At 42.8% G+C, this 19,476-nt stretch overlaps 1 long non-coding RNA gene across 2 annotated transcripts in view; it reads left to right on the forward strand.

The window, feature by feature from the left end:
• LOC134351277 (uncharacterized) overlaps window positions 1-19,476 on the forward strand; it is a 250,402-nt gene that overhangs the window by 47,817 nt on the left and 183,109 nt on the right. For both annotated transcript variants that reach the window (XR_010019111.1, XR_010019112.1), the window contains exon 2: window positions 6,035-6,120. This is a non-coding gene — a long non-coding RNA (uncharacterized LOC134351277). The remainder of the gene's footprint in view (window positions 1-6,034; window positions 6,121-19,476) is intronic.

Raw genomic sequence — 19,476 nt, forward strand, 5'->3', positions numbered from 1 at the left:
GTATCCATTTAAAACAGAGATGTGGAGCAATTTCTTTAGCCATAGTGTGGTGAATTTGTGTAATTTATTACCACAGGTAGCTGTGCAGACCAGGTCATTGGGTGTATTTAAGGCAGAGCTTGATAGGTTCTCGATTGGACACAGCACTAAAGGTCACAGAGGGAAGGTCGGGGAGTGGGGTTGAGGAGGGAAAAAATGATCAGCCATAGTTGAATGCCAGAGCAGAATCGAAGGGTCAAATGTCCTATTTCTGTTCCTGTGTCTTATGGACTTTTGGTCTAAGACGGCTGTGCAGTGTGTGTCCGTATGTTTACATTCTTACTTCATGGAAAGTGGTACTGATGGCAAAGTCGGGATTTATTAACTGTGCTCCGTGCTGAATGGCTTTTAGCTGGCACTTAAGATCCAACCTATTGCTAGGTGCCTAGGTTTACAGAGAGGCCTGACCCTGAACAGCGGTTTAATTTTATTCCCTTGAAAATGCTGGTGAAGCAGATGGGTTTTGCAACAATCCAGAGTTTTCATGGGCACCTTTAATGATGGAAGCTTTTTAATTAACTGATTTTAAATTCCTCACCTGCTATGGTGGAAATTCAACTCTTGTCTCCATTTCAGGCTTCTGAACTCACTTGTCTACTAAGTCATCTAATGCTGCCGTATTGCATTTATTATAAGCAAAGAGCTGAAAGAAAGGAGAGATCCTGTGCTCAAAATTCTCTGCACAAGAATTCAAATCAAATCTCTTGTTAGGCATTTGCTACCCCTTGTCCCCAACAGGTTACCGAGCAACTCTGCAATGAAATAACTCTATCCCCACCTACAGTTTGAATCTATATGCTGCATTTAGTTTTGCAGAAGATTACACAACACATGAGCAAAAGCTCAAGCATTAAACAAGGGTCTTAGTGTTCAATATCACTTAACATGAGTCTAAATTAACTTTACTTTGTCCTTGCCTTATGAATAAAATATTAGTCTTATTAGTTTATAGAATACTATTAGGCAGGTGAGGATTTGAACTGTAAGCCAATTAGTCTTTCAGCTCTGGAGCTAAAGGAATGGAGGGTGAATGAAGTGCTGGAAACACCAATTCTTCTTGGATTGTATCATCAAGATTCCTGTCCGAGCAGCATACGCCGCTCAGTATACTGCAGAATTTCAACGAGCAATGCCCACTTTAAATAAGGTGAAAATAAATGGGCTGCAGGCATTGATGCTAAACTCACTGGTAAACATGAATCTACTTTCTGCAAATGCTATTCAAATAAAGTACGGTTGGGGAAGAGAGCCTGGAAAAAGAAAACCTGCTGAGCTGAATCAATATCCTGGCACAATCAGGCAGTGTGTCCCCATGTGTGTCATTGCTTCAACACAAGCCACTAAGATTCAAACAACTTGTGAGGGGCTTATCATATCCTGGAGCGTGCTTGTGCTATTAATCTGCATGAGGAAGAAAGAATCCCTTTTTATCAGCCTGTATAGATGCAAATTAAATATCTACTCCCGGCATCTTGTTTTTGTACATCTGGTTTTCCACTATGTTGAAATACTTGAAATTCATTTGTTGACTGTGGCTTGAAAAACAAGCATTCCTCCACTTGTTGGTTCATCTGTGTTTGCATAGAAATTCTTTTCTTTTCTGATTGAACAGTGCAGAGAGCTTCAGAAGTATAAACCTTGGGTGTCAGCTCTACTTGTGTAATCGCAAAACACTACCTCAGGAGCAATGAGGATCTCACAACTTCTCAGCCAATATGTATCACAAAGTAGTTGAATAGATTAGCTGATCATTAATCTCATTGGGCACTGTGTCCCCTCTTGGAGGCTTCATTAACTACCTTGCTCGCTTGAGCTGGAGCAGACCCTGTTCTTCAGAAGTCCACTGTCAGAAAGTTCATTCTACCTGGAACCTTCAAAAGGCAGCATCATCATTAAGGGTCTCCACCACCCACGACAAGCCTTCTTCTCACTGCTACAATCGAGGAGATGGTACAGGAGCCTGAAGACACACAGTCAAGATTTTAGAAATACTTTCTTCCCCTCAACCATCAGATATTGGAATGGACAATGAACCCATGAATACTACCTCACTATTTCTTGCTCTCTTTTTGAACAACTTACTTAATCCATTTCTTATTATAATTTATAATATATTATATATATATATTACACCGTACTACTACCTCAAAACAACAAATTTCACAACATATGCCAGTGATAATAATCCTGATTCTGATTCTGATTCTAATTCTATCTAGACTGATCCGTATCCTGCAGGAAAGCCAATTTTCCAAAGTGAATTCCAAAAACTGAAATAGGATTATGACCCATGACCTCGTAAAGCTGCACTACCCATCAATGAGATCATTTTGGCTCTGCTTTCCCACTTGGTGTCCATGTCCTTTCCATCCAAATCTATTGAATGGATGAATGATTCACTGGACGCACATCATGATATGCCTTTGGTACAGAGCCCTGAAATGCTGCAACTTGGCTGCTGGTGTATTTTATATAATGGATAAAGGAAGGAATTTAGACAACAATGAATGGGGAGAAAGAAATAAATATGCCTTTTAATTCACGTGTCAATGTCCAATATGACATTTGGTTGACCCAAGGATCCACCTGAGAACATTCACCTAAAGTTGAAGTGTTATTACCCCTCCTTAAGTATCCCTGAACAGAGTGTCTTTCTGGGTCATTTCAGAAGGCAGTTAAGAGCTAACAACATTGTGGCACACCTGGATTCACATATAGGCCAGAATTGGTGAACACTGGCAGCTCCCTGAAGGTCCATTTTTACAGCAACTTGGTAGCTTCAAGGTCAGGTTTTTGTAATTCCAAATTTATCATCCAAGTCCTTGAATTTAAATTCCCCAGTTTCAATGATAGAATGGAAATGCATGTCACCAGGTCAATGGGCCAGCTCTCTAGATATTAATCCAGTAACTTAATCATTATGTTACCATAGGCTCCTGCATTGTCTCAAGTTTAAACAGTAATGCTAACTTCTCAGCATAATCCCATAAGAATGAATAAGGTTTAAGTTTTTCATCATTAGGTATCTCATGTGGAAGCAGTGTAACCCCCACTGACACACCCCACTTTTATTGTTTGCACAAGGAGATAATTTCCCATTTGCTTGTGAGAAACATGCACAGAATTGACCTTATACTGTTACAAGAAAATATTGGAGACACAGCACAAAAGCACAAAGAAACAGGGACCGAAGCATGCCACAAACTTGTTCAACCATTTAATATGACCATAGCTGTTCTATGCTGGCCTCAACTCTTCTATGCCATTTCTTCATACTCCTCCGTTCCTCAATCTATCAAATATTTATCCATTTCCACTTTGAATGCTTCTAATGATCCAACTTCCACCACCCCCACGGCAGAGATTTCCAGAGATTCACCATTTTCTGCAAGACAAATGTCTACCTTCCTCATTCTTAAATGGCTATCCCCTTACCTTGTTGTTATGTCTCTTTCTGTGAGACTCTGCCACAAGTGCAAACATCCCAAAATCTGCTCTGTCAAGCCAGCTTTGATCCTTAGATGTTTGATGAAGGTCACCCTTCTTTCTTCTAAACTGCAAGGAATACAAACCTAAACTATTTAGGACAAAGGTCTCATGTTGGGAATTGGTCTGGTAAATCTCCTGTTACCACTTACCTCATACACTAAGAGCTGTTACTATTGCCCTAACCACTTGTCATCTCACCCTAAACTACAAGAGTGGGATCATGCAATCCATCAACACATCTTATAATGACACAGGAGATTCTGCAGATGCTGAAAATCCAGAGCATAAGATGCTGGAGGAACTCAGCAGGTTAGGCAGTATCTACAGAAAGGAATAAACAGCTGCCATTCTGGGCCAAAACCCTTCATCAGCTGATTGATTTATAATGTATCTTTATCTTCTTTCAATCACATTAAGCAAAAAAAAATTGCATTTGTTTTACAAATAGACATGAACTACACCTCATCACCTTGGTGATGAAGTGTCTATAAAAGTGCTCAAATATCTTCTCATTTGGTTTAGAGAATAATTATTTATTTCTTTTGAAATAATACGTTCACAGATTAATGCATAGGCATAAAAATGTTTGTATTGTTAAGCATCCATGAGAGAAAAGGGAACTAGAAAAAAGGGTGTTAATAGCAAGTTAATAACATCCCCATATAAACTCTTCCATCTCTATTTCAGGCACCTTCTTCAACCTTATAATCTCCTCCTATATCTGCTTTCTCCAACTTTGATTATCCTTAAATTTAATCCAGAGTTGCCAAGACCCATACTTTTCTAAAACTCTCCAACCCTGTATCCCACTTTCCTCTATACGCACACTCTTTGCTTGAATGCCTTTAGGGACGTGGATGAGGTGGCTGAGGAGGTAAAGGACAGGCTGGAGTGTGCGTGTGAGGCTGAGTGGGGGTTTTCTGCTTTCTGTGTGAAATGTTGTAATTCATTTGTTGGGGGTGCACCCACAATGAGATCAGATGAGTGAGGTTCATAAGTTTGGCCCAACAGAACAGACAATTGCTCAGAGTCTTAGGCTAAAATAACAGGAAAAAATAAAACATGTAGCATAAACATGTAAAGTAAGCAAACAAAACATGTAGAATCAAAATTGAAAATGGAAAGTAACATTGATTTCTCTAACATTGGTTAACTTCTCTTTATTCTCTTCTCTCTTTTTTCCCATTCCCTATTCTGGCTACCCTCTTACCCTTTCTTTTCTCTGCACCTGCCTCTGGTGTCCCTTCTTCTTCCCTTTTTTCCCATTGTCTACTCTCCTCTCTTACCAAATTTCTTCTTCCTCACCCCTTTACCGCCCCCCACCTACCTTCCCCCTCACCTGGGCGTACCTATCATCTCAACTAACACACACAAAATGCTGAAGGTTAGGCAGCATCTATGAAAAAGATTGCAGTCAACCTTTCAGGCCATGGCCCTTCAGCAGGACTGGAGAAAAAATGTTGAGGAGTAGATTTCAAAGGTGGAGGGAGAGGAGAGAGAAACACAGGGTGATAGGTAAAACATGAAGAGGTAGGGACGAAGTAAAGAGCTGGGAAGTTGATTGGTGAAAGAGATACAGGGCTGGAGAAGGGGGAGTCTGATAGGAGAGGACAGAAGGCCATGGAAGAAAGGGAAGGGGGAGGAACACCAGTGGGAGGTGATGGGCAGGCAAGGAGATAAGCTGAGAAAGGGAAGTGTGGATGGGGAACGGTGAAGGTGGGCATGGGGGTGATTACTGGAAGTTCAAGAAATCGATGTTCATGCCATCAGGCTGGAGACTACCCAGACTGAATATAAGAGGTTGTTCCTCCAACCTAAGTGTGGCCTTATCCCAACAGTGGAGGAGGCCATGGATGGACATATCGGAATGGGAATGGAAAGTGGAATTAAAATGGGTGGCAACTTTTCTTTCTTCCATGGCCTTCTGTCCTCTTTTATAAGACTCCCCTTTCTCCAGCCCTGTATCTCCTTCACCAATCAACTTCCCAGCTCTTTACTTCGTCCCTCCCCCTCCAGGTTTCACCTTTCACCTGGTGTTTCTCTCTCCCCTCCCCCACCTTTTAAATCTACTCCTCAGCTTTTTTTCTCCAGTCCTGTCGAAGGGTCTTAGCCTGAAACGTTGATTGTACTTTTTTCCATAAACACTGCCTGCCCTGCTTAGTTCCTCCAGCATTTTGTGTGTGTTGTTCCGATTCCCAGCATCTGCAGATTTTTTCTTGTTTGTGATTGGCTTACCTAACATCTGCCAGCTTGTACTCCTTCCACTTCCTCCACTTACTTATTTAGGTGCCTTCCCCCTTCCTCTTCAATCCTAATGAAGGGTCTGAGCCTGAAACATTGACTGTTTATTGCTTTCCTGAGATCCTGCCTGACCTGCTGAATTCCTCCAGCAGTGTGTGTGTGTGTGTGTGTGTGTGTGTGTGTGTGTGTGTGTGTTTGTGTTTTAATCTATTCACCTACAGGTTTAAGTTGAACTGACTGACTTTTAATGTCTGTTTTCCTTTAGATCTTCAAAAAGCATCCAGTTAAAATTCAACATTCTGAGGTATTTTCTAAGGATTTTGGCACTTTCAGGAATTGCTCCAGAATAAGGTAAAAATTCAATGTCAATACAGAGCTCAGAAAGGTGTGCTGACATTAACACTTAAAAACTAATAAGGTTGAGCACTAAACTCGTATTTGTGCTTAAGCTCCAATGAAATAAAAGTAACCAGGCTGAATTAACTGCTTCACTGCTTTTCAGTCCAACAGCACAGAAATGTTATCCATACTTGTGGTTCGGATTCCCAAATACTAAACTCCCATGGTACATGATAAGATTGAGACTGAAGTGGTGAAGTATTACGCGGTGTGGAAATGTCAACAAGAGATGGAAATATACCCAGAGCAGTCAGAGGAGAAAGCAAATTAATCAATTATTTTAGGTGTTTTCTGGTTGTCTTAATGCCTGATTCAGTATTATCTTCCTAAGTTGTCTCACCATCTGTTTAGAAGGAAAATACTACATATTGCTGAACAAGCTTTGTAAATAATTTACTATATTGAGCAGAGGACAAGCATTGTAATTTTGTTTAAAAAATCTATAAGGTAACTAACTGAATTGAAAGTCACAGCCATGATGTAATGGATAAATAATAGAACACAATGTAAAACTTCAGGAAGTTATATTGCAACCAGAAACTGGCGATGTTCTGGCTTGCATAGAGAATTCCAAAAATCACCAAGCATCTGTCAAGTATTATTTCATCCTCTGTAATTCTTTGGAATAAACAAACAAAAGGCCACCTGTAGAAACAAGATTTCTCTCTCAAAGATTTTAAATATATGTAGAATGCTATTATGGTGCATTTCCAATGGAATCTCACTTCATTTTAATTTAGAATATAAAACATAGAACATAGAAAAACAGCACACTACAGGCCGCTCAGTCCACAAGGTTGCATAAACATATATAAACTTATTCCATGAATAAATCTAACCCTTCAATCCTATAGAACCTATAAATGTCATGGTCCGGATCGGGATCTCTTTATTTTACTTTGTTTATGTTACGATCTGGACCGTTGACTCCCTGTTTCCCTTTGGTTCCCAGTTTTCCCATGTCCCTCGGCTTTGGTGATTAGAGACAATTAACACTCGGCTGAACCGGTAGTTTATATTCTCCGGCTTTCAGCTGTTCGGCGCTAGAGCAGCTCCAAAGTCACCAAAGGTACGGCGTGCCAATGTCATCTGGCCAGAGCAAGCCTAGTCTCCGCCCAAAGCAAGTGCCGGTAATTCACCTTGCCTCACCGGAGCAACCCTGTCAAGTTACCCCACCAAAGCGAGCCTGCAGTTTCCTCACCGAGGTGGGTCCGTCAGTTAATCCACCGGAGGGAATCAAGAACCGCTGTCTACTGTTCCAAGTACCGAGTCAAGTCCTGGCCCTGGCGGCATCCAGATTCCGAGTCAAGTTCTGCCCCTGGTGGTCTGTGATTCCTGTCCTACCCCCCTGTCTGAATCCCTTCTCTGCCCCTCTCACCTCTAGCAGCCCTCACCTGCACCTTGGTCTAGTTCTATCGCCGGAGCGAGATAGGTACTGTCTGTGTTCTTTTGTGTTGTCTTGTCCTCACCTCTGTGGGGTAAGTCAGGCTGTCTTGCCGTTGCCCCGTGGGGGGTCATGTTTTGTCTTGTCTTGTCCTCGCCTCCGTGGGGTAAGTCAGGCCATCTTGCCGTTGCCCGCGGGGTGGTCATGTCTTGTCTTGTCTTGTCCTTACCTCCGTGGGGTAAGTCAGGCTGTCTTGCCGTTGCCCCGTGGGGGGTCATGAGTCCTGGCCCTATGTCCTGTACCCTAGGAGGAGTCCTGGCTCTCTGTTCTGTGTGTGAGTCTCAGCCCTATGTCCTGTACCCAAGGAGGGGTCCTGACTCTGTGTTCTGTGTATGTGTCCATGGTTCCATGTACCTGCTCTCCCGAGACCGAGGCTCTGTGTTCGCATGTTCCTCCTCTCCCTAGTCCATGTCATGTCCTTGCTTGGTTCTGGGGTCCGAGCCCGAGGCAAGACCCAGGTACTGGGTCCTTGCCCAGTCTCGGGCTCGGAGTCCATACCCTAGCCTCTTCATGTCTCCTCTAGTTTTGGGATCCATTTGCAAGCCCTAGCCCAGACCCTTGGTCCCAGCCTAGTCGTAGTCCTGAGTCCTTGTCCAGTTCGATATCCCTGCTCCTGCCTTGCTCTCCTGGTATCGAACAATAAACTAAATCTAATTAACCTCACAAGATGTGTCTTGCATTTGGGTCTACCCTTGCTCCCTATGCCCCACCCCTGTGACAATAAACCTCCAATTTCCATAAATGTCCCTATTGTATCAGCACCTACCACCACCCCAGGCAGTGCATTCCAGACATCCAAAACTCTCCATGTAAAAAGCCTATCTCTGATATTACCCCTAACTTTTCCTCCACAAGCCTTAAATGGATGTGCTCTGGTACTAATCATTGCCAGCCCAGGATAAAGGCACAGGCTGCCCTTCTGTCTATGCATCTTATAAGGCAATATCAAGTCATCTCTCACCCTCCTTCACTCCAAAAAGAAAAGCGCTAGCTTGTACAACCTTTCCACAAAAGCCATGCTTTCTAATCCAGAGAACATCCTGGTAAATCTTCTTTGTGTTCTCTCTAAAACATCCACGTTCTTCCTATCATGAGGTGACCAGGACTGAACACAATACTCCATGTGTGGTCGAGCAAGAGTTTTCTAGAGGTGCTACATCACCTTACAGGGCTTGAACCTAATCCCTCAACTAACAAAGGGCACACATCACACACCTTCTTAACCACCCTATCAACTTCCACAGCAACTGTGAGGGACCTATGGACTTTTCACCTCAAGATCAACCCTTCCCTCACACTGCTAGGAATCCCGTCATTAACTATGATCTCTGGCTTCAAGTGTGATATTCGAAAGTGTAGCAGTTCATACTTTTCTGGATTGAACTCCACCTGTCACTCCTCTGCCCAGTTCCGCACGCTGTCTGACCAGTGCCTTATAAAGCCTCAGCATTACATCTTTGCTTTCGTAAATTAATGCTAACATTGCATTTGCCTTCCTTATCCTGGACTCAACCTTTAGGGAATCTTGTGTGAAAACTCCCAAAGTCCCTCTGCAGCTCTTGATTTTTGATTTTTCTCCCTATTTACAAAATAGTCCATGATTTATTCTTTTGCCAAAGTGCATGACCATGCACTTCCCTACATTATATTCCATCTGCTACTTTTTTGTCCATTCCACCAATATGTCTAAGTCCTTCTGCAGACACTTTGCTTCCTCGACACTACCTGCCCTTCTACCTATCTTTGTATCATCTGCAAACTTGGCTAAAAAAGTCAATAATTTCTACATCCAAACCATTGACATAATGAAAAGACGCACTGGCCTCTGTGGGACAGCACTAATCACAGGCAGCCAGTCACAAAGGATCCTTTCATTCCAACTCTTTGCCACCTGCCATTCAGTCGATCTTCTGTCCATTCTAGTACCGTTCCCCTAATACTACAGGTTGTTATTTTGTTAAGTAGCCTTATATGCGGCACTTTGTCAAAGATCTTCTGAAAATCCAAATAAACAACATCCACCGACTCTCTTTTGTCTATCCTGCTGTTATTTCCTCAAAGAATTTCAACAGATTAGTCAGGCAAGATTTTCCTTAAGGAAACCTTGTTGAATTTGGCTTATTTTATCATGCACCTCCAAGTAACTTCATACTTAATAATAGACTCCTACATCTTTCCAACCATTGAAGTCAAGTTAACTGGACTATAATTTCCTTTCTCTACTTCCCTCTCTTCTTAAAGAGTGGAGCAAGTGACATTTGCAATTTTCCAGTCCTCAGGAACCATTCTAGAATCTAGTGATTCCTGAAAGATCATTACTAATGCCTCAACATCTCTTCAGTCACCTCTTTTTAGAACACTGGGGTATAGTCATTCTGGCCTAGGTGACTTATCCACTTTCAAACCATTCAGCTTCTCAGACACCTTCTCCTTAGCAATAGCAACTACACTCACTTCTGCTCCCTGACACACTCGAATTTCTGGCATTCTGCTAGTGTCTTCCACAGTGAAGATGGATGCAAAATATTTAATAATTTCCTCTGTCATATCTTTGTCCCCCATTACTACCTCTCCAGCATCATATTTCAGCAGTCAATATCTACGCTCATCTCTTTTTTACTCCTTATATGTCTGAAAGATGTTTTGACATCCTTTTTTTATATTGTTGGGTAGCTTACCTTCATATTTCATTTTTTCTTGTTTTGTGGCTTTTTTAGTTGCTTTCTGTTGTTTTTTTAAATTTCCCAAACCTCCACCTTCCCACAAATTTTTGCTGTATTATATACCCTCTCATTTGCTTTTTGGCTGCCTTTGACTGGCTTTGTCAACAATGGTTGCCTTTAGAAAACTTCTCCATTGTTGGAATATATTTTTCTTGTGCCAAAAACATTATTGTTCTGCTATCATCCATGCTAGTGTCCCCTTCCAATCAACTTTGGTCAACTCCTCTCTCATGTCTCTGTAATTCCCTTTACTTCACTGTAATACTGACACATCCAATTTTACCTTCTACTTCTCAACTGCAGGGTGAATTCTGTATTATTATGATCACTTCCTCCTAAGATTTTCATTACCTTAAGCTTCTTAATCAAATCTGGGTCATTGCATAACACATAGAATTGCTGATCCCCTAGTGGACTCAACCCCAAGCAGCTCTGAAAATTCACCTCTTAGGCATTCTACAAATCCCCTCTCTTGGATTTCAGCACCAACCTGATTTTCTCAATCTACCTGCATATAGAGATCCCTATGATTATCACAACATTGCCCTTTTTACATGGCTTTTCTAAGAATTCTGTCCCTGATCATCTGCATCCTGTAATGGATAAAATACTGACCTTATACATTGGACAGCACATCAAGATTCCTCATCTCTAATCTCCTCAACCCTGCCTCATCAGTCTTTTTCCAGACTGAGCTGTAGACACTATTTCTTAACTTCCAGTGGTGTATGTACTGTATCGCTGACACAGAGACACTAGACAACTACTCTGAAGCAAGGGATGCAGGTGTGATCACTGAGAGATCTTCTACCAGCAGGCATGGTTAGTGATCACCGAGAGACTCGCCAGTCCATTCACAATATAATATGCACAGGCATATGGTGGTAAGTATTTTTCAGATATATAAGGGATTCTGCAGATGCTGGGAATCCTGAGCAGCACTCACAGAATGCTGGAAGAACTCAGCCAATCAGGCAGCATCTATGGAGGAGAATAAACAGTCGACTAGAAACATTGATCATTATTTCCCTCCATTGATATTGCCCGCTCTGCTGAATACCTGTAGGTAAGTGGGATCCTCTCACCCAGTGAGAGGTGAAAAGTTGGAGCTCAAGTTCAAGTTCAAGTTTAATTCTCATTCAACCATCCCTGAATACCTATGAATACAGCCAAACAAAACAGTGTTACTACAGGGCCAAGGTGCAAAGCACACTACCAAGATCATGCACAGCACCAGGCACATAGAGCACATATAAGACAGCATTAACATACAGTCACATGAAAAAATCTAGCCCAGGTCCCTGAGTCTATGAACATTGCAGCAGTCAGCAACCAAGCACAATACTTCTAGTCATCTGCTAAGTGAACTCTGGGGGGCAGCACCAGCTCCAACATGGACCCTGTGCAACATGGCCTCCTGCACGCTGGTGGATCACCCAACACCAAAGCTCTGCCCCTGGTGGCTGCAACCAGGTGGCACTGTAGCTTGAGGCCACACAGCTCCCTCACAGTCGCCAACAAACCAAAGAACTGGACTTGCAGCATTCCACATTACCAATGTCCAACTGGGTGTTATGATCACAAGAAAGTTAACTAAGGTGATCACCTGCTGTTAGACTACACACTGCCTCCGTGCACTGACTCTAAAGCCTCTCTGACGGAGGCAGCAGCACAATTCGCACGAAGTCTAGCTCCTTCAGTTTCTCTGCCAATCAACAACTCTCTGATGGACTAGACTGCAGTACTTTAAGGTCTTACTGTCCAGCAGGGACTTGTGATCATAAACAAGACAATAACACTTTTGGTTGACCCCAAAGAAGCCACTAATTCCAAGCATACCACCTTCTTACTCAAAGGTAACGCAAAGAGATACAGCATGAAACCTGACCCATCAAATAACCAAATACAAATGAACCACCAGCTGACCATTCACATGAACCCTACGTTAATCTCATTTTTATTTTTCCCACATTCTGATCTACTCCTCTGAAATTCTACTACTCGCCCAGCAATTTACGCCTGCCAACTGTACAACCAACTCACAGATCTTTGAATTGAGAGAAGAAAAGGTCCGAAGGGATTATTTATTATCAGAGTATGTGTGCCGTATGCAACTCTGAGATTTGTTCTCACTAGATAGCAATGAAACAAAGTAAACCATGGAAGTCAGATCAAAGAGAAATTGAAAACCCACCGCCACACCAAGAAAGAACGGTAATAAGAAAACTGACTCTCAAATCAGCCCCCGCACAAACAAAAACTAACAAAAACGCACCAAGAACGTCAACCCCCAAATCCTTTCCCCCTACACAAAAGAACAACGAGAAAGAAGAGGCGAAAACACAGAATATAAAAACCATAAGAATGGAAGAGACATAGTCCACAGTGAAAATCCATAAATGCAAAACCTCAGTAACATCCTCTGACACCATCAAAAGAGAGAGACACCGGTCAAACGCAAAGGCCTACTCCCAGGCCTCAGCGAGCCTCCACACAGCAGAGGGATCTCATCAGTGATCAGAAGGCTGGTAGTTGGCACGAAATCCTTGCTCACCTTCAGCATTCGCCTTGATGTTTCAATCTTCCTCGATGCTTTAATAGGTGAAATGCAGTCGAGCATCGGCTTTTGTCTCAGTGTTTCTTCACCTCAATGCCTTTAGGTTTGGAGCTCGAGCTTGTGTTCACTTCCCAGAATCCTCTCGAAGACAGCAAAGTGCTGGGTTTCTTAGTCGATCTCCGAACTGTAAATCGCGGTCCTAGAAACACAAAACAGGCATAAAAGAAGTGAAATAATCAGTTTTGTGGTCTATGCAGAAGATATCAACCAAGGAAGCCATGTTGACCAGAAATTGTGTCATCTGGAGAAAACTCACATGGTACACAAGGAGATAAGGAAACGCTGTGCAGGGAGCATCCAAGGATCAACTTTATACATATACATTTACATGTATCAGGAATTTGCTGTGGTTGGAAAACAATTATAAAGAATAATATAAAAATAAAGTTAGAGGTTAAAGTAGAGATATCAAATAAAATGTGCAAAAATACAAAAGTACCTATGTGTATTTACAATGTAACCAGCATTATATAGAATAGCTTGAAATGTTTATAGTGCAGTGACTGAGGTAATAGATAATGGGGTGAGGGCTAACTAGAATGGTCAATCAGATTAACTACCTGAGTGCAGAAACTTTTAAGATGGTGTGAAGTGTTTGTTTTATAGCTCCCAGAAGGGAGATTTTGGAAAAGGCAGTTTACTGGGTGGGTAGTAACTGCATGACATTTTCTTGCCTATTTCTTTATCCTGGATACACTCAATGATGGTAGATTAAAGCCATCACCTTTCAGAAACATAGGAACATAGAAAACCTACAGCACAGTACAGGCCCTTCGGCGCACAAAGCAGTGCCGAACATGTCCTTACCTTAGAAATTACCTAGGGTTACCCATAGCCACCTATTTTTCTGAGCTTCATGTACCTATCAGGAGTCTCTTAAAAGACCCTATCGTATCCGCCTCCACCACCATCACCGGCAGCCCATTCCACGCATTCACCAGTCTCTGCATAAAAAACTTAACCCTGACATCTCCTCTGTACCTTCTTCCAAGCACCTTAAAACTGTGTCCTCACATGCTAGCTATTTCAGCCCTGGGAAAAAGCCTCTGACTATCCACAAGATCAGTGCCTCTCATCATCTTATATACCTCTATCAGGTCACCTCTCATCCTCCGTCGCTCCAAGGAGAAAAGGCCAAGTTCACTCAACCTGTTCTCATAAGGCATGCTCCCCAATCCAGGCAAAATCCTTGTAAATCTCCTCTGCACCCTTTCTATGGTTTCCACATCCTTTCTATAGTGAGGCAACCAGAACTGAACACAGTACTCCAAGTGGGGTCTGACCAGGGTCCTATATAGCTGCACATTACCTCTCGGCTCCTAAACTCAATCCCACGATTGATGAAGGCCAATGCACTGTATGCTTTCTTAACCAAAGAGTCAACCTGCGCAGCAACTTTGAGTGTCCTATGGACTCGGACTCCAAGATCCCTCTGATCCGCCACACTGCCAAGAGTCTTACCATTAGTACTATATTCTGTCATCATTTGTCATCTCCTGACCTAACAGCCTGAGGTTCAAGTTTTAGTTTATTGTCATAAGCGTTCATAAATGCCATGAACATTAGCATTTGTAACCTCAGTGTAGTACATTTGAGACCCCACCATACACAACCCTGAGATTCATTTTCTTGTGGGCATAATCAGTAAATCCCAGAACCATAATAGAATCTATGAAAGACCGCACCAACAGGGCAGACAAATAATCAATGTGAGAAAGACAGCAAACAAGGAGGGACTTAGACAAGGACAAAAAGATCATTGTCAATAGACGTGCCTGTCAAGAACTAGGAAACAGGAGCAAGCATGTGCACTGATCACGATGGTCTCTAACAGTATGATAATAACCTAGGAACCTGCATTTCTTTGATTAAAATCTATAGAATGAAATGCGAATCTGTGGAATTTGTTACCACAGGTGGCTGTGGAGGCCAGGTCATTGAATGTATTTAAAGCAGAGGTTGATAGGCTCTTGATAAGCTGGGGTGTGAAAGGTTACGGGGAGAATGCAGGAAAATGGGGTTGAGAGGGAAATGGATCAGCCATGATCAATTGCAGAGCAGAGTGGATGGGCCAAATGGCCTAATTCTGCTCCTATGTCTTATATTCTTATAGTCTAAATAAAAGAGTGAACAGGAAACTGAAACACAAACACGAGCATCTGGGAATAAGCTAAGAGGAAAGAAAAACTTAAACTTAATCTCAGTGAAAGATATTTCTGTTACTGTATTACGACTGGATTTCACATGCCTCGTTTGTTTTGTAACTGGAGATTTGACTGAAGCTAATATGTAAATCCAGTCTTTGAGCACATTCTAAATTCATTTTGACTTCTTGCATAAGTGTGATCTCAGTAATTTGCACATAGCAGTTTCCCTTAATCTAATGGAGGGAAAATTATACTTTAGTTGAGGTTTTTAGTGTCAACACCACAATCAGTATGACATCATTTGATGATAAAATATGATTAATTATCAGCTCAAAACAGATAAAGATGAACGCTATTACTCGGTAGTGTTGCAGATAATTAGCAGGTTTGGAAAAGTCTCTGTGTAATGGAGGTGAGGCTTCTAATCAAAGGTCAAAAAATTAAAAGTTCAAAGTTCAATGTAAATTTATTATCAAAGTACATCTATGTCCCTGGCATTCATTTTCTTGCAGATTACACAATAAATTCAAGAACCATAATAGAATCAATGAAACACCACACCCAACAGGGGGACAAACAGCCAGTGTGCAAAAGACAACAAACTGTGCTAATACAAATGTTCAACAAAATAAATAAATAAATAAGCAACAAATATCAAGAACACGTGAAGAAGAGTTCTTGAAAGTGAGTCCATATGTTGTGGGAACAGTTCAGTGATCAGGCAAGCGAGGTTGAGTGAAGTTATTCCCACTCGCTGAGAGGTAATAACTGTTCCTGAACCTGGTGATGCGGGTCCTGAGGCTCTTGTACTTCCTTCCTGATGGCAGCAATGAGAAGAGAGCATGTCCTGGGTGGTGGGGGTCTCGAATCATTCAGCAGACTGTTCATCAGAATTGGGAAATGGGAAATATCTACAACTGACAAGTTTTGAAACGAAGTGGAAGAGGAAAGAGGAGGAGGAAGCACAATTGAAGATCAGTGAATGGGATGGAAAGGAGAAGTTAAATCTCATCTGCACTCACTGGCCATCTTATTCGATACCTCCTGCACGTAAAGTAGTCACTGTGTGTATGTTCATGGACTTCTGCTACTGTAGCGTGGCCACTTCAAGATTCGAGCTGTTATGCATTCAGAGATAAGAAAATCTGTAGCTGCTAAAAACACACAAAATGCTGGCGGAACTCAGCAGGCCAGGCAGCATCTATGGAAAAGAGAAAATAGTTGACGTTTTGAGCCGAGACCCTTCATCAGGACAGAAGTCAGAGTAATAGGGCGGGGGAGAGGGAGGAAGAAGTCCTGAAGAGGATCTCAGCCCAAAACGTCAACTATTTTCTCTTTTCCATAGATGCTGCCTGGCCTGCTGAGTTCCTCCAGCATTTCGTGTCTGTTGCTTGCATTCAGAGCTGTTCTTCTGCACACCATTATTGTAATACATGATTATTTGAATTATTGTCACCTTCCTGTCAGTTTGAACCAGTCTGACCATTCTTCTCTGACCTCTCTCATTAACAACGCATTTTCCCCCACGGAAATGCCACTCACTGGATGCTTTTTTTTGTTTTTCATGCCATTTTCCATGAACTCTAGAGACTGTTCTGTGTGACAATCCCAGGGACACAGCAGTTTCTGAGATACTCAAACCACTTTGCCCGGCACCAACAATCATCCCACAGTCAAAGTCACTCAGATCACTTTTCTTCCCCATTCCCATATTTGGTCTGAACAACAACTGAACCTCTTGACCATCTTCTTAAAGATCAACTTTATTTTTAAATTTATTTTTATTTCTGTCCTGAAGAAGCATCTCAGCCCAAGACATCAACTGTTTATTCATGCCCATAGATACTGCCTGACCTGCTGAGTTCCTTCAGCATTTTGCTCAGATTTCCAGATTCTGCAGAATCTCTTGTGTTTATTTTTATCAAATGTATACACCATATACACCAACATGCATTAGCAATTTGTTGTTGCATGTGTTGGTACAGCATGCAACAAAAACAGCATTCAACAATGATAAAGAATAAAGAGTTATATAGAAGAGTAAAGTTAGAGATTAAAGGACAGATGTGGAATAAAATGTACATAAATACATAAATAGCAGCATGTATTTACAAGGTAATCAGTGATGTAAACAGTGGTTCAAAGTGTATACAGTGCAGAGCAGTGACTGATGTAATAGATCGAAGGGGGGCTAACTAGAATGGTTGATCAGATTAGCTGCCTTTGGGAAGAAACTTTTAAGATGGTGCAAGACATTTGTTTTAATAGCCCTATAATGCTTTTCAGAAGGGAGGTTTTGGAAAAGGGCAACTTGCAGGTTGGGTGTCCGTAATAGTTTTACCTGCCCACTCTTTGTCCTGGACACATACAAGACCAGCAGTGATGGTAGAACTCAGTCAATGACCTATTCTGTTTCTTTTCTGGGGCTTCCCTTTCTCTAAATGAGATGTCTTCCTTCTTCAGAGAAAGGGCTTCCCTTCCTCGATCATCAACGCTGCCCTCATCCGCACCTCTTCCATTTTGGGCACGTCTGACTTCACCCCATCCTCCCACCGCCATACCAGGGGAAGAGTTCCTCTTGTCCTTACTTACCTTTCTACTAGCCTCTGTGTCTAGCACATAATTCTCCGTTACTTCTGCCTTCTCCAATGGGATTTGGGATCCCACTGCCAAGCACATCTTTCCTTCCCCCCAACCCCCCCACCATTTTCCACTCTTGTCTCTTGTCCATTCATCCCACCCCACTGATCTCCCTCCTGCCACTTATCCTTGCAAGCGGAATGTTTCGTCCCAGACCACAATAACAAGGGTCGTCCCATTCCGACTTAGTTTTCTCTTGCAAGGGCTTAGTAAGAGGGGGAGGGGTAGTAACCACAGAGTTATTGCAAAACTTCCTACAGTACCCCACCATCTCCAAGAGCCTTCTGAGGGCCCTCTTGTCTGTCGGGGTTGGGATATCAGAGATAGCCCACACTTTAGCTTGCATCGCTGCCAGCTACCCCTGTGTCACCACAATTCCCAGGTAAGTGACCTTCGTGTGGCTGAACTCATTTTTTTCAAGGTTCACTATCAAGCTGGCTTCAGACAGCCGTATTACATCACCAATACACACCTCTGTGTTCGTCAGCCCTTTCGTCACTGAATTACTCATTCTATATGAAGATTGTTTACTAAGCTAGCCTAGTGTAACAAACACCACCCAACGTCCCAGTTCTTTGCATCGCCTCGGGACAATCAAACACACGTGTGCGAGTCGTTTAATTACTTCTCCTAAAGAGTTGCTTTGTTCGGGGATTAAGGGAGAGACCTTATCAGCAGAGCTGGCCAAAACAATAGCCTTCTCCCATCTGGTCGATACCATACTCATCTTTACAAAATGGTTTTTTTCTCTTATCAGGGAGACCCTAGCTTCATTGATTTCCACGCTAACACCGACTAGGTTTGTTAGCATATCAAAAGCCTGTGACTGTCTCAGTTCGCGTCGGCCATAATCAATAACATCCTTCCTCCTGGGCAGCTGGTAAACCTCTTTCATGATTCCACCAACTGTTTCCTCCAGCACCGCAAAATGTCCACCGGGGGGTACCTTGTGGGCCAGGTTAAAAATCTCATCCCCGTAACTCTTTTGCACCACCCCCCATTCCTCATGTGCGGGTACGGTACTTGGTCTCCCTTTCTTCCTTAGCACTTCCTCCTCCACACAATAGCCTACTAGTTCCCTTGTTAATTCTGTGTCAGAGAGAGCTGTCTCCGCCAAAACCATCAGCCCCTCGTCCCGCTCCTGTGCCTGCACAAATTCCTTCCTGGCTAATGCTAAGTCTGCCTCAGCTCCCTCACTACCTCTTGTCTACTACACTCCGTCTTTTCACTTTCTACCCCCTTCTCGTACAAGGCTGGCAGAAACGTCTCAGCTAAATTTACTACCGCAGTCCCGTGATGAACCTGTGAGTCCATGGGTGGGGCCTCAATGCTGGCAGGCTGACCTGTCAATCTCATGGCTGGGAACACGATTCCCCCGGCGAGGTCATTACCGAGCAAGACTTCCACGCCTTTCATCGGTAATTCGGGCCTTACCTCGATAGTGACTAGTCCAGAGACCAGGTTGCTTTGTAAGTGTATCTGGTGCAAAGGGACGGCCTCTGTCCCTTCCCCAATACCTGCATCTCACGGGCAAACTCTAAATACTTGCGGTCCCACTGCTTCCTCGCATTCCGGAACCTCTGTCGGTATGCCTCCGGGACCAACTCATAAATTCTGAGGATGACCTCTTTCACCACCTCATACCTCTGGGCATCTTCTGCAGACAAAGCTGAGTAAGCTTGTTGGGCTTTCCCTTTCAGTACACTCTGAAGCAAAACAGCCCACTTATCCCTCGGC

The sequence above is a fragment of the Mobula hypostoma genome, chromosome 9 (assembly GCF_963921235.1).
Source record: "Mobula hypostoma chromosome 9, sMobHyp1.1, whole genome shotgun sequence".
NCBI lineage: Eukaryota > Metazoa > Chordata > Chondrichthyes > Myliobatiformes > Myliobatidae > Mobula > Mobula hypostoma.